Source organism: Dipodomys ordii, unplaced genomic scaffold (genome assembly GCF_000151885.1).
Source record: "Dipodomys ordii isolate 6190 unplaced genomic scaffold, Dord_2.0 Scaffold7, whole genome shotgun sequence".
NCBI classification, from domain to species: Eukaryota; Metazoa; Chordata; class Mammalia; order Rodentia; family Heteromyidae; genus Dipodomys; species Dipodomys ordii.
In genome coordinates this window covers 11,818,425-11,830,454 of record NW_012267223.1, presented here as the reverse complement: position 1 = coordinate 11,830,454, position 12,030 = coordinate 11,818,425, and positions in this window count along the sequence as shown.

The following is a 12,030-nucleotide window of genomic DNA, read 5'->3' as shown; positions in this document are numbered from 1 at the left end:
TGGAAATGGTGCATGGCTCAAGTGGTAGAGTGCTATACTTGAACAAAAAAAGCTCAGGGACAGTGCCCAGGACCTGAGTTCAAGCCCAGGACTGGCAATAAAATAAAATTAAATAAAGGAAAAAGTCACATACATGATCATCATCTCAATAGATGAAGAAAATGCTTCTGACAAAATTCAACATCATGAACTGGGCACTGCTGATTCACACCTGTAATCCTTGCTACTCAGAAGGCTGAGATTTGAAGATCAAGGTTCAAAGCCACGCAGGAAGCTGGGTGCCAGTGGCTCATTACTATAAGCCTACCTGCACAGGAGGCTGAGATTTAAGGACTGCAGTTCAAAGCCAGCCTAAGCAGGAAACTCAGTGAGACTCTTACCTTCAATTAATCACAGAAAAAGCCAAAAGGGGAGCTGTGACTCAAGTGGTAGAGCACTAGCTTTGAGCAAAAGAAGCTCAGGGACAGCACTCAGGCCAGAGTTTAAGCCCCAGGACGAGCCCCTCCCAAATAAAACAAATCCACCCATAATGGAAAAATACTACAAGAGACTCTTCAATTAACCAGCAAAAATCCAGAAGTGAAAGTGTGGCTCAATTAGTAAAACATTAGTGTTGAATGAAATTGAGTGAAATACCTAAGCAAGAACTTGGAGGACCCAAGTACCAGCACACACACACACACACACACACACACACACACACACACACACACAGACCTCTCTCTAGGGGAGGGGATGGGCCTCTGCTTTCCCAGGCAGTAGTTGCTGAAGCTTGGGCTCTGGGGTCTGTCTGGCTCCTGGCTGATAGCAGATGAAAACCAGAGGTTTTATCAGATGCCCAGCAGATCATCTGGCTTTGTAGCCAACCTGATATTGTCCACTCACTGGACCTCTAGGTAGGCAGGCTGCTGCTCTATTTTCTACCTCTGCTGAGCTGTCCCTGGGGTGGGGCTGGTATGGGGCTACAGAAGTAAGGATGTAGAAAACACCTGCTCATTTCACCTGGTGGGCTGAGAAGACAAAGGCAGGGAAGTGGATCTTAAGCTTCCCTGGTTCCTCCCGCCTCTTTAAGGTTGGGGTTTTCACCAATAAACTCTGGGCTAGGGACTAGCACCCCAAGACTCTCAGCTAGTGAGAACCCTTTCTGAGGACATGTTTTAGCCACAGGGGAAGGGACCCAAGAATGTGACTCTAAACCCTTCCCAGGATTCTTGCTCTTAGGAGAGGAGGAGGCTCAACTTTCTTCATGGGCCATCTAGGGGTCAGAGTGTGTGAGTATGAGTTGAGGTGGTGGTTAACAATTGAAGCAGAAACAGCCCTGTGCTGAAGGGGGCTCTGGGGTAGAGCACAAAGAGCACAGGCCGAATGCCACTTCCTAGTCAGGCTAACCACATCTCTCTGTAAGGACATTGACAGCGGTTTCAAGCCATACACATTAGAATGTTGTGGTGATGTTATGACTGGGCTGTGCCTTCCTGAAATCCCAGCACCTGGGAGGCTGAGGCAGGAGGATTGTAAGTTTGAGATCAGCCTGGATGACAGAGGAAAATAAAAACCAAGCGAATAAATGAAATATAATCCTTTGGAGAGTTTCTGAGAAATACACATGCCTGAGCCATGAGGAGTTTCCCTACCCAAGTGCACCCCCTGCTTTTCACTGGTGGCTGGGTGGAGCCCCAAGGAGGAGGGAGGATAGGAGAAGGGGGGAAGGAGGCTGCAGATATAGGGAACTCCTCTCTCTAGATTCTGGATCACACACACACACACAAAAATAAAATAAAAATCTGCCCAGAAAAGGAAGGGACCCTTACAGAAACATAAGTTGGTGCCTATGGGACCTGGTGTCCAGCAAGGGCCAGCTGGCTTGGTCTGAAAATGAATAAATGAACCCATGAATAAACACCAAGGGTGATGATAAGCAAGGACTCAGTAGATCTGGGTCCCATTATGGGGCTTTACTCCCTCCCCCTGCCTGGGACACGCTGTGTGTGGCCTTGACTGAGTTACTGTCCTCTCTGAGCTTCAGCTTCTCGACTTGCGCATTGGAATAATGATTGTAGCGCCACTCCACAGTATCCATATTCCATGAAGGTATGGAGGGGTCAGGTCCACGCCTTTCGATGTCTCCTGCACCCAGCCATGTTCATAGCGATGCATGAAGTCCTCATCTTACACCCCCGAAGAGGACAGTGCAGCCTTCTCCTTTCCTCTAACAGGACAGCCATGTCCCACAAAGGCCCTTCCCTTCCCTAAACCTGCTCGGGACCTTACCCCACCTTCATTTGACCCCATACTTGGTTGCTACACATCAGATCTTTCCAATGCCACCTGAGACACTGCCATATGCATTGTATCCACCAGGTGGCACTCAATGCCCAGGCCCCATTTATTTGTGTAACAAATAGTTCATAGCTCTCCCTGTTGTGCCGGGCACTGGGCCCAAAGATGGGGACTTAGAGATAAAAATGCAACAATTTCTCCTCTCCAGGAGTTCATGGTTCAGTGGGAAACACATAAACAAAGACAGGAAAACACAGGATTCCCTTAAAAGGTAAGAATCACTGCTGAGGTCAAGGCCAAAATCCAAGTGGTCAGATTGAGGCAGAACTGGGCCTTGCCTATCAGGAGACACGAAAAAATGGCAGAGGAGAGGCTTAGTACCTAGTGAGCAACAAGGAGATAGCAAGACTTATGATCTAAAATCTTCCAAGGTTGTGCTAAATTGTATAAAATATTTATCAAAATGAACTCCAGGAAATGGATACAAGTTGTTTGGTTTTTTTTTTTTTTTTTTTTTTGTCAGTCATGGGGCTTGAACTCTGGGCCTGGGCGCTGTCCTTCAGCTTTTCAGCTCAAGGCTAGCGCTCTACCACTTGAGCCACAGCACCACTTCTGGTTTTCTGGTCATTTATTGGAGATAAGAGTTTCATGGACTTTCCTGCCTTGGCTGGCTTTGAACTGTGATCCTCAGATCTCAGACTCTTTAGTAGTTAGGATTACAGGTGTGAGCCACCAGCGCCTGGCATCAAGTTTTGTTTTTTTCTTTGTTGCTGTTTTTGTTTTCTTTTTGTCTTGTTTGCTCCTTTTCTGTCCTTGGGAAGATAAGGGGGACACAGAAATGGAGGGACAAAGAGTAAACAAATACAGCAGTAGTGCTCACTAGACACTACGTTGAAAATGAACTAGACAGCTTGTGAGTGGGGATGGCAGGGAAAAACTAGAAGAGAAGGAGGGAAGGGGTGACATTGTCCAGAAAGAGATGTTCTCTGCAACTCCTTTTGTACATCATCTTTATAATGAAATAAGGAAACTGGGTCTAACTGGGCCCATCCTGGCAACATGGTGGATGATAGGGAATTTCCAAAGACTCTGGAGGAGGAGTCCCATCCCCAGGCGCTGGGCATGCCCGAATTCCTAGAGGCAGCGGCGGGGACTTGGACAATAGGTTATTGGAACTGCCAGACCTAGACCATGAACTCACAAGACTCTGAACCCTTGAGCTCCCTGTGACCCTGCCCCCTGACCATGACCCTATTTAAGTCCCTCCACCACCACCACCACCTCAGCCTCATTTCACACCCTCCTCCTAGCTCTCCTCAGGTCAGCATGGCATCCCTCTCCAATTCTCCACGAGGGTTTGTTGAGATTGTTTTTCTGCTCTTTCTTTACTACCCTCGTGGCTCAGTTTTCTCACAGTGTGAAGTGTGTTTGAGGCTGCAAGTCTCTCGGGGAACGTGTCCATTTGCAGTCACTGGCTTTCTAATCAGGATTCCCAATTCGGCCTCTCAAAATGTGGCTTCTCTGTATCCTGAGATTGAATTCCCTCATAACAATAAAAAGTATATATATATATATATATATAGAGAGAGAGAGAGAGAGAGAGATGAAGTGAGATCATTATCTGACTTATGTAACTATAACCCCTCTGTACATCACTTTTATGACTATTTTAAAAATTAAAAAAAAAGTTATGCTAATAAAGACCAGTTGGGGGCTGGGCTTGGTGGTACATACCTGTAATCCCAGCTGCCAGAGGCCAAAACATAGGGACTTCTTTAAAAAAAGAGAAAGAAATAGAGGAAAGAAGAGGAGAGGAGGGGAGGGGAGGAAAAGGGAAGGAAGAAGAGAGGAGAAGAGAGGAGGGGAGGGGAAGGGAGGGAGGAGGAGGGAAGGGTAGAGGGAAAAAGTGGGAAGGGGAGGAAAGGAAGCAGGGGGGATGAGCTGCTATAGGGAGGGGTAATACCAGCACTTGGGAGGTTGCGGCAGACAGGTCAAGAGTTCAAGAACAGCTTGGGCTACATAGGGACCTTGTCTCAACATAAACTTAAAAAAAAAAAAAGGTTGAAGATTAGTGTCACAGTGCTTACCTAGCGTGTGCTAGAGGCCTTGCTTTTCTCCCTTGTAGCTCCCCCCAAATAATTCCACCCAGCAACCGCTGTTTACAAACAACAGCGCCCTGGGCTGGGATGTCCGGGAGGGAGAGAGAGCTTGGGAGGTGGGGCGAAGTGGAGGTGAAGGGGCTGTGTGCAAAGCACGAAGCCAGGGTTTGGGGGCGGAGGGGGGAGGCTCATAAGAAACTCAGAACTGCTGCAGAGGAATCCAGATCTTTCCAGGTTGACACTGAACTAAAACAAGATTCCTGCTACTCATGTCTCACCTCTGTCCCCTGACTCTCATTGACTGTCATGGCTCCTGCTGATCTCGGAGACCCCTGCATTTCCCTGGACCATCGAGAGGTCGGCTGAGGCCCTTTAAGAGTCATTGTCCTGCCAGGAGCCAGTGGTTCACGGGTGCTGTAAGAAGGGGTGGGGGTGTGTGTGCGTGAGCCCTGGATCCTTCCAGAGCCTTGCACCTGGCGGTGGGGCCTGCTCCGACAAAGGAGGCTCAGCTGTTTCTGTGCTCACAGCGGGCCAGCCAGAAAGGCCTGCAGCTGGGATGGGGAACTGCCTGTGTTTAGGGGTCACCAGATCTCCCATCATGGTGGAAGGTGAGTGTAAAACCACATGGACACCCAGGCACAGAGAACAGAGAAAGAAAGATTTCTTGCCAGCAAAGGCCAATTCTCACAGGGAGAAGAAGCGCCAGTCTTTGTCTGAGGTGACCTGTGTAACCTAAGGGGCTAAGACACGTGGGCCAGGGACTTCGTCATGGCTGGGCTAGGATTTGTGGCAGCTGCGCAAGTAGTAGATGAGTAGGGCTGCAGCTGGCCAGACTGAAGGTCAATGTAAGGGGTCCTGTTACCTTATATGGTTGTAACCGACCCAATGGAGAGTCATCTCAAGGTGAGGGGGAAGGAGGCCGATTGTTTACTGCCTGCACTAACTGGGCCTAGTGTTGATCAGTTTGAGAATGGTGCCTGCTCCTGAAAGGAGCATGCTAAGCTATGGGAAAGGAGCTTATTAGACTAACAGTGGGCACCTGTGTCTCAGCAGGGGCGGGCACGGAGCTGGCACTGCATAGTCCTAGCAGGGGGCTGGTGCTATGGGAGAGACTTGTATGACTTTATCAGGGGGTGATGTTAAGCTCACTGAGACTCAATTGCCCCTCTCTTGCTACATTAGGGGTGCAAGGGGCGCTGTCTTCCCTGTTCGATGAAATGTAAGAGACACAGAACCTACCTTCCTTCCTTCCTTTCTTTCTTGTGCCAGTCCCAGGGCTTGAACTCAAGACCTGGGAACCCTGTCCCTGAGCTTTTTCACCCAAGCCTGGTACTCTACCACTTGAGCCATACCTCTCCTTCTGGCTATTTTTGCTGGTTAAATGTAAATAATAGTCTGGAGGATGTTTTTTTTTTCTGTCCCAAGCTGGCCTCAAACCACAATCCTCAGAACTCAGCCTCCTGACTAGACACCAGCGCCCAGCTGGAAGCATGCACTCTTCCTAGAGGTACCCTTACACCAGGACTTTGCTCCTCCATGGGTCTTCCCGCACCCAGATTTAAGAACAGCCCCTGTGCGGCAAGCCCTGGCCCCCAACCCAGATACACACAGACACACCGACATACAGACAGACAGACAGACACACACACACACACACGGCTCTGCCACTGCCCTCACACACCTGAGTGTGCCTGCACCTTAGTGACACTGGAAAGGAGATATAGCATTCACACACCCCACCCTAAAGATGTACACCACTTGGCTGCAGTGATGTGGGGACCGGGGATTGTGGACAGGAAGGGATGGAAGCAGACAGTCTGGGGTGCGAGGAGAGTGGTCAGTACCAGGATGTCAATTAAAATAGATGTCAATTAAAATGATGGCAGGGAGCAGCCCTTAATAAATATTGATGAGGAACCTGGCATTGAAGGAAATAATGAGCCAAATGTTACTCCCACGCCTGCTGTTGTCTGCCTGGAGGGACACAGCCTGTTTGATCGGGAGCTGGGCGCCCAGAAAAGACAACTGGTAACATTAAGCCAATCTGTTCCCTGAGTGTCATTGGAGTCTAGTCTTCTCAGAGCCGCAGACGCTCACTGAGGCTGGAGTGGGAAAGGGGGCAACACACACACACACACACACACACACACACACAGTGACACACACTCTCTTCCCCAGGCCCCATCCTCAGCTGCCCCAGAAATCCCCCCATGCGGACAGTGAATTATAACCAGCAGACCAGATAAGAACTGCCCATCTTTCTAGAAAGGAGGAATGAGGGGAGAGAGGACTGGCAGGGATGGCTGGTCGGCTTGTCTCTATGAAGGCTGGGCAGGGGCACAGGACACCATAGAACACAGAGGGACCCAGTGCTACCACTGGACTCTTTTTCTTTCTTTCAATGTGTATGTATTAGTTAGTTTATTCCTGATCCTGGGCCTTGAACTCCGGGCCTCTTATTTTCCCTTGGCCTTTTTCACGCACACTACCACTTGAGCCACAGCTGATTAACTGGATATAAGAGTCTCTCAGACTTTTCTGCCCAGGTTGGCTTCAAACTGCAATCCTCAGCCTCCTCAGTATCACGGATTACAGGCATGAATGAGCTTATCTTCACCGTGACTTTCTTACAATTTTAAACAATATTGTTGCTTATTTTTTTAATGTGATTTAGGTTTAGGGGTGTAGCTCAGGGGCAGAGCGCTTGCATAAAGCCCTGGGTTCTTTTCCTAGCACTACAATCAATTAAATATATAATTTGGGGGTGGGGAGAAAAGAGAAAGGGAAGGAAAGGAAGAAGAGAAACAGAACAGTAAGTCTTCTCCTTCATCTGCCAGGCTCCAGGTGACACTCCCTGCCTAGGCCCACTGTCAAAGTTCTGCTTGACTTGTGGGGCTGGGGTCATTGCTGAAAGCACTCTTCTTGGCCTTGCTAACATCCTCACAAAGGACCCACTACAGGGACCCTGTGTGTGTGTGTGTGTGTGTGTGTGCAGCCCTCTCATGTCTGGCCTGTCCCTAGAATGACCTGCAGCAGGGCACCACTGCTGGGAGCTCCCTGACCTTCTGCCCTGGCCTCTCTCTAAACCAGATGCCCCTGCTACTCCAGCTGGCGGAGTCTTTCTAATACTCCAGCTGGCCTGATGAAGTGACAGGACACAGGCCTGTGTCCCCAGCATCGCCCATGTCCCCAGCATCCTCTGTCCCAGGACAGGCTAGGCTCAGCAGGTGTCTGAATGAGAGACAGGGCAGGTGTTTGGCCAAGGGTCAAGGCCCCCAGGCTGGCCTGAGACAGCTGTCAATCAACTGAACAACAGAGGGAGGCCCAGCAATGCTGAAACAGAATTCTGCTCTGTAGGGGTCCCAGCTGGCCTGTGGCCGCGGTGTGAACTGGGTGCCTGTTCCCCTCTGGCTGGGGGTTTACAGGGGTGGGGTGGCATATGCCATGCTTAGAGATGTCTTGGATTGTCCCAGTGCTGGCAGTGTAGTGGACAGAAGCCAGGCAGCTACCAGAATCAATATCCCCCAATATATCAACAGTGCCAGACTGAGGAACCGTGCCTCAGAACCCAGCCAAAGGCAGTGGAAGGTTCTGGGCGCAGCCTGGCCGGCCACTCCACCTCTAGGGAAACTCGAGGGGCCAGTTCTGCTGGGTGGCAGGGACAATGAAGCGCGAACAGTGTGCAGAGTCGCAACTGGGGACTCGGGAGAGGTCAAGAGAAAACTCAAGAATAATCGCAACCCCAGGAGACTACGTAGGGCTGGGAGCCCCAGGAGTCCCCACAGCCAGAAAAGGGACAGAGGACAAGGACAAGCTGGCCCTGATCCCCAGGGCGCGGGAATCAGATTATACAGAGAGGAGGGGCAGAGCGTGAGGAGACCTCGGATTGGCTGGGAGGCAGGATGGGGCGGGGCTTTGCTGGAGAGTGACGTGGTGTGTCCCCATTCCAGTTCCCCCTTCCCTACTCCAGGAGCTTAGTGAGAGGGCGGGGCATGTGAGAGGGCGGGCTTGTGGAAGAAGGCGGGGCCTGTGGCTGCACCGTGGGTGGCGGAACGTGAACCCGATGCTGAACCCACCCGCTGAAACTAGACCTGGACCCCCAGGAGGGTCTTCCTGTACCGTGGGAAGGTTAATGAGCTCCTGGGCAGACTACCAGGCTTGGAGGAACCTGAGCCAGGAGCAGGAGGGCAGGTACCCCTGTGCCATCCCCCACCAGGGGCATCCCTCCCCAGCCCCATCCCTCCTTCATCTTGGAGGGGGGGAGAGAAGGAGTCACCAGACTCTGGTCATGGCAGGTTGAGTCTGTTTAAAGGCACAGCCAGGCCAAGGCCCTGCCATCAACCAGCCCAGTTCTGTTTCCAGGGGAACACACGTTGGGGCACAAAATGCTGAGGACTGGGGTTCACTGGCAGCTGCTGGGGACTCCCAACTTCGGGGCAAATGCAGAGCGATAGATCCAGGATGCCCCTGCTGGGCAGGAAGGTGCCACCACTTATGAGTGCCCCAGTGGGCTGAATCCACCACAGCCCCAGGTCTGACCTGAGAGGTGAGGGACCATGTCATCTCAACCCACATCCCGGAGTTAGGTGTGCAGCGATGTCTGCTGAAGGATCGACAGCATTTTCCCTAGCTCCCCGAGGACAGGCCAAGGTCAGGCATAGGTGCTGGTAAACTAGACAGTTTCCTGTCTGTTGTCTCCAGCAGGGCCCGCCAGGAAGCTGCAGCTCCCACCACAGCAGCAGCATGAATTATTTAGCATCTCCACCACTGCCCGGCAGTGCTGACCTCATCCTCCTTGGGCCCGGGTGTGGCTCTGACCTCATCCTCCTGCAGGAAAGGCAGCTAGCTGCTAATGGTCAGAGGTGGGGATGGCATGTCTTCCCAGGATGGCAAGTGATGGCCAGAGTGGCACTCAGGGAAGAAGCTGGGCACCAGGAACTTGACTGCTTTGAAGCAGGAGGTAGCTGTACAGATTGGACAGAACATGGTGTAGGAACCTACCACTGGATTGAGATACTGGCTTTTTCTTGCTCTGTGATGCTGGACAGCTCCCTTGGCCTTCCCTCAGTTTCCTCACCTGGAAAATAGATGAGCCAATACCCTAGGTTTGTTTGGCAGCCTAGCTGCAGATTACTCCCATAGAAGTCACAGCCAAACCAGGTGATTCATGCCTGTAGTCCCAGCTACTCAGGAGGCTGATATCTAAGGATTATCGTTCAAAGCTAGCTCCTGCAGAAGTCTGTGAGACTCTTTATCTCCAATTAACCACCAAAAAGACAGAAGCAGAGCTGTGGTATGAGTGGTAAAGTGCCAGTCTTGAGCAAAAAATGCCAAGTGAGAGCTAAAAGCCCTGAGTTCAAGTACCCCCGCCCCCTACTTTAAGGGCAGAGTCCTGAGGATGTTGGAAAAGCCAGGAATGGCATGTGATAGATATTCCTGACCAGGTAGCTATAGAGCTCCTTCTGGGCCGGACACCCCTATTCACCAAGGGGCTCTCCTGGCTGTGTTCCAGCCATATCAGGAAGCAGCAGGGCTGGTCCTACCCCTTCCATCTCTTGTGTGGAGGTCAACTGATCTCTAGACTCAGCTAGTCAATAACTCAATGTCTTTGGTGGCCCCATTTTCCCCTTTAGTCTAAGTCCCTGATCTTGACCTTAAGAAAGGATGGCTGGAATCAAACAACCTTTGCTGGTATAGAAGCCTGGATAAAGTGATAGACAGACAAACAGACATTCCATATACATACAGTTCAGTGGCAGGAACCCCTCACAGATGGAGGGAACAAGTCCTTTAATTCTAAGCAGTTATGAAGTGGAAACTCCTGCTTTGAGCTACAGGATTTGACAGGGTGTGTGTGAAATTTATCAAGCCATTGGTAAGTACACTTGCACCTGGCTCTGGCCCAGGCAAGTTTTCTCCCACTCAAGGACGTGTATAACACAACCTGACTCTCCTCCCAGGAGTGCATCCATTTTCCCCATTTGGTCCAGGACTGGAGGATTCAGGACCCCAAGGAGCTCCTGCATCCGGGCTAGCCTTCACTTCCACTAGCCTTCATCTGCTGGGAGCCCCTCCTTTTTGAGCTTGCAGGTCACACCCTCCTGCCATCCACCAAGTGCTGCACCACTGGCTGTCTGATATTCTTAGTGACTCAGTGCTTTTGTTCACTGGAAGGGATCTTGAGGCTATTACCCCAGATCAAAAGCAGTCTTGAGGTACACGAAGCACCCCCCCCGTCTTCCCCTTCCCAGCCTCCCCCCGCCACTTCCCTTTAAGGTAAATATTGCAACTGGATTCATTGGAGAGGTGAAGGTAGAGGTCACACTCAGGGTACAGCCTTGCTCTGTGAGGACCATTCACCTGGTAAGCTCTGAGAAAATACTTTAGTAACCAAGGCACAGATTGTGGGGACATGAGGGTGGCTCTGGAGGATTGTAATCTGACCATAGCAGGGTGATGTTGGGTGGAAAGTCACACTCAAGGCTACTCTCAGGAAGAGTCAGTTCTGTTTGGTGTCCAAGGGCAAGGCAAAGGGCAGGGCAGAGGAAGCTATGGTGATATCCCATGAGACAGCTGTGCTCAGTCTCTGCCCTTGGTACCAGAAGTATGCATTTCCCAGAAATGGCTCCCCCTTAGCTGAGTGGCAGCCATCAGGACTCCCAGGAGCAGGTCCTAAGGCCCAGATCACAACAAGCTCCTCCGGTGACGAAGGCAGTCCTGGCATATCCAGGTGCCCCAAGGGCATCAGCTACCCCAAGTAAGGTGGAAACTGACATACCTGCCAGATAAAGCCAGTGAGATTGCCATGAGCTAGAGGCTCACATGTGTAATCCTAGCTACTCCAGAGGCTGAGATCTGAGGATTGAGGTTTGAAGTTAGCCTGGGTAGAAAAGTCCTTGAGACACTTATTTCCAATGAACCACCAGAAAACTGGAAATGGCGCTGTGGCTCCAAGTGGTAGAGTGCTAGCCTTGAGCAAAAGACCTCAGGGACAGCACCTAGGTCCTAAGTTCAAGGCCCATGACTGACAAAAATAAAACCAGTGAGATATTCAGTCCTGGATTCCATCTGCCTCAGGGGTCTCCCCATGTCCCCCAAGTCTGAGCCAGCAAAGTCTTCAGACCCTCAAGTCACCTAGTCCCTGAGAGTACTGCTCGGCATCCACAGGGTGCTCCAGTGGGTGCCAGCTGAGCCCCCAGAACCTGTGCAATGAAGGCAATACAGGGACATCTACACTTGCGCAGGTCCAGGGGCTGCCTTGTAAACCACGTGAGAAACCAAAAATATCCAGACAGAAGAGCCAGGGAGAGAGCACGGTGACTTGCCAATGCCCCAATTCCTCATTGGGCCCCTTGAAGGAACGTCACTCCTCAGCGCTCCTTGAGGGGCAGCTGGGAGCAGAGAACAGCCAGCGGGACCCAGTTCATTGGAGACAGGGAAGGCTCAGTCAGGGTCAGGGTCACCGTCAAGGTCCAGTGGGATCTGGGACCCACAGGCCATGAAGAAAAACAACGCCCAGCCGTGCTGAGCTCTGCCCCCAGCTCCATGATCTTCCTTTCCACAATCCAGGTGTGGTGACAGAAGGTCCCCCGGGGAGAAGAGTGAGGGATGGCTTCTGGATGGTTTAGCTTCTCAAGACTCATGCAGGAAA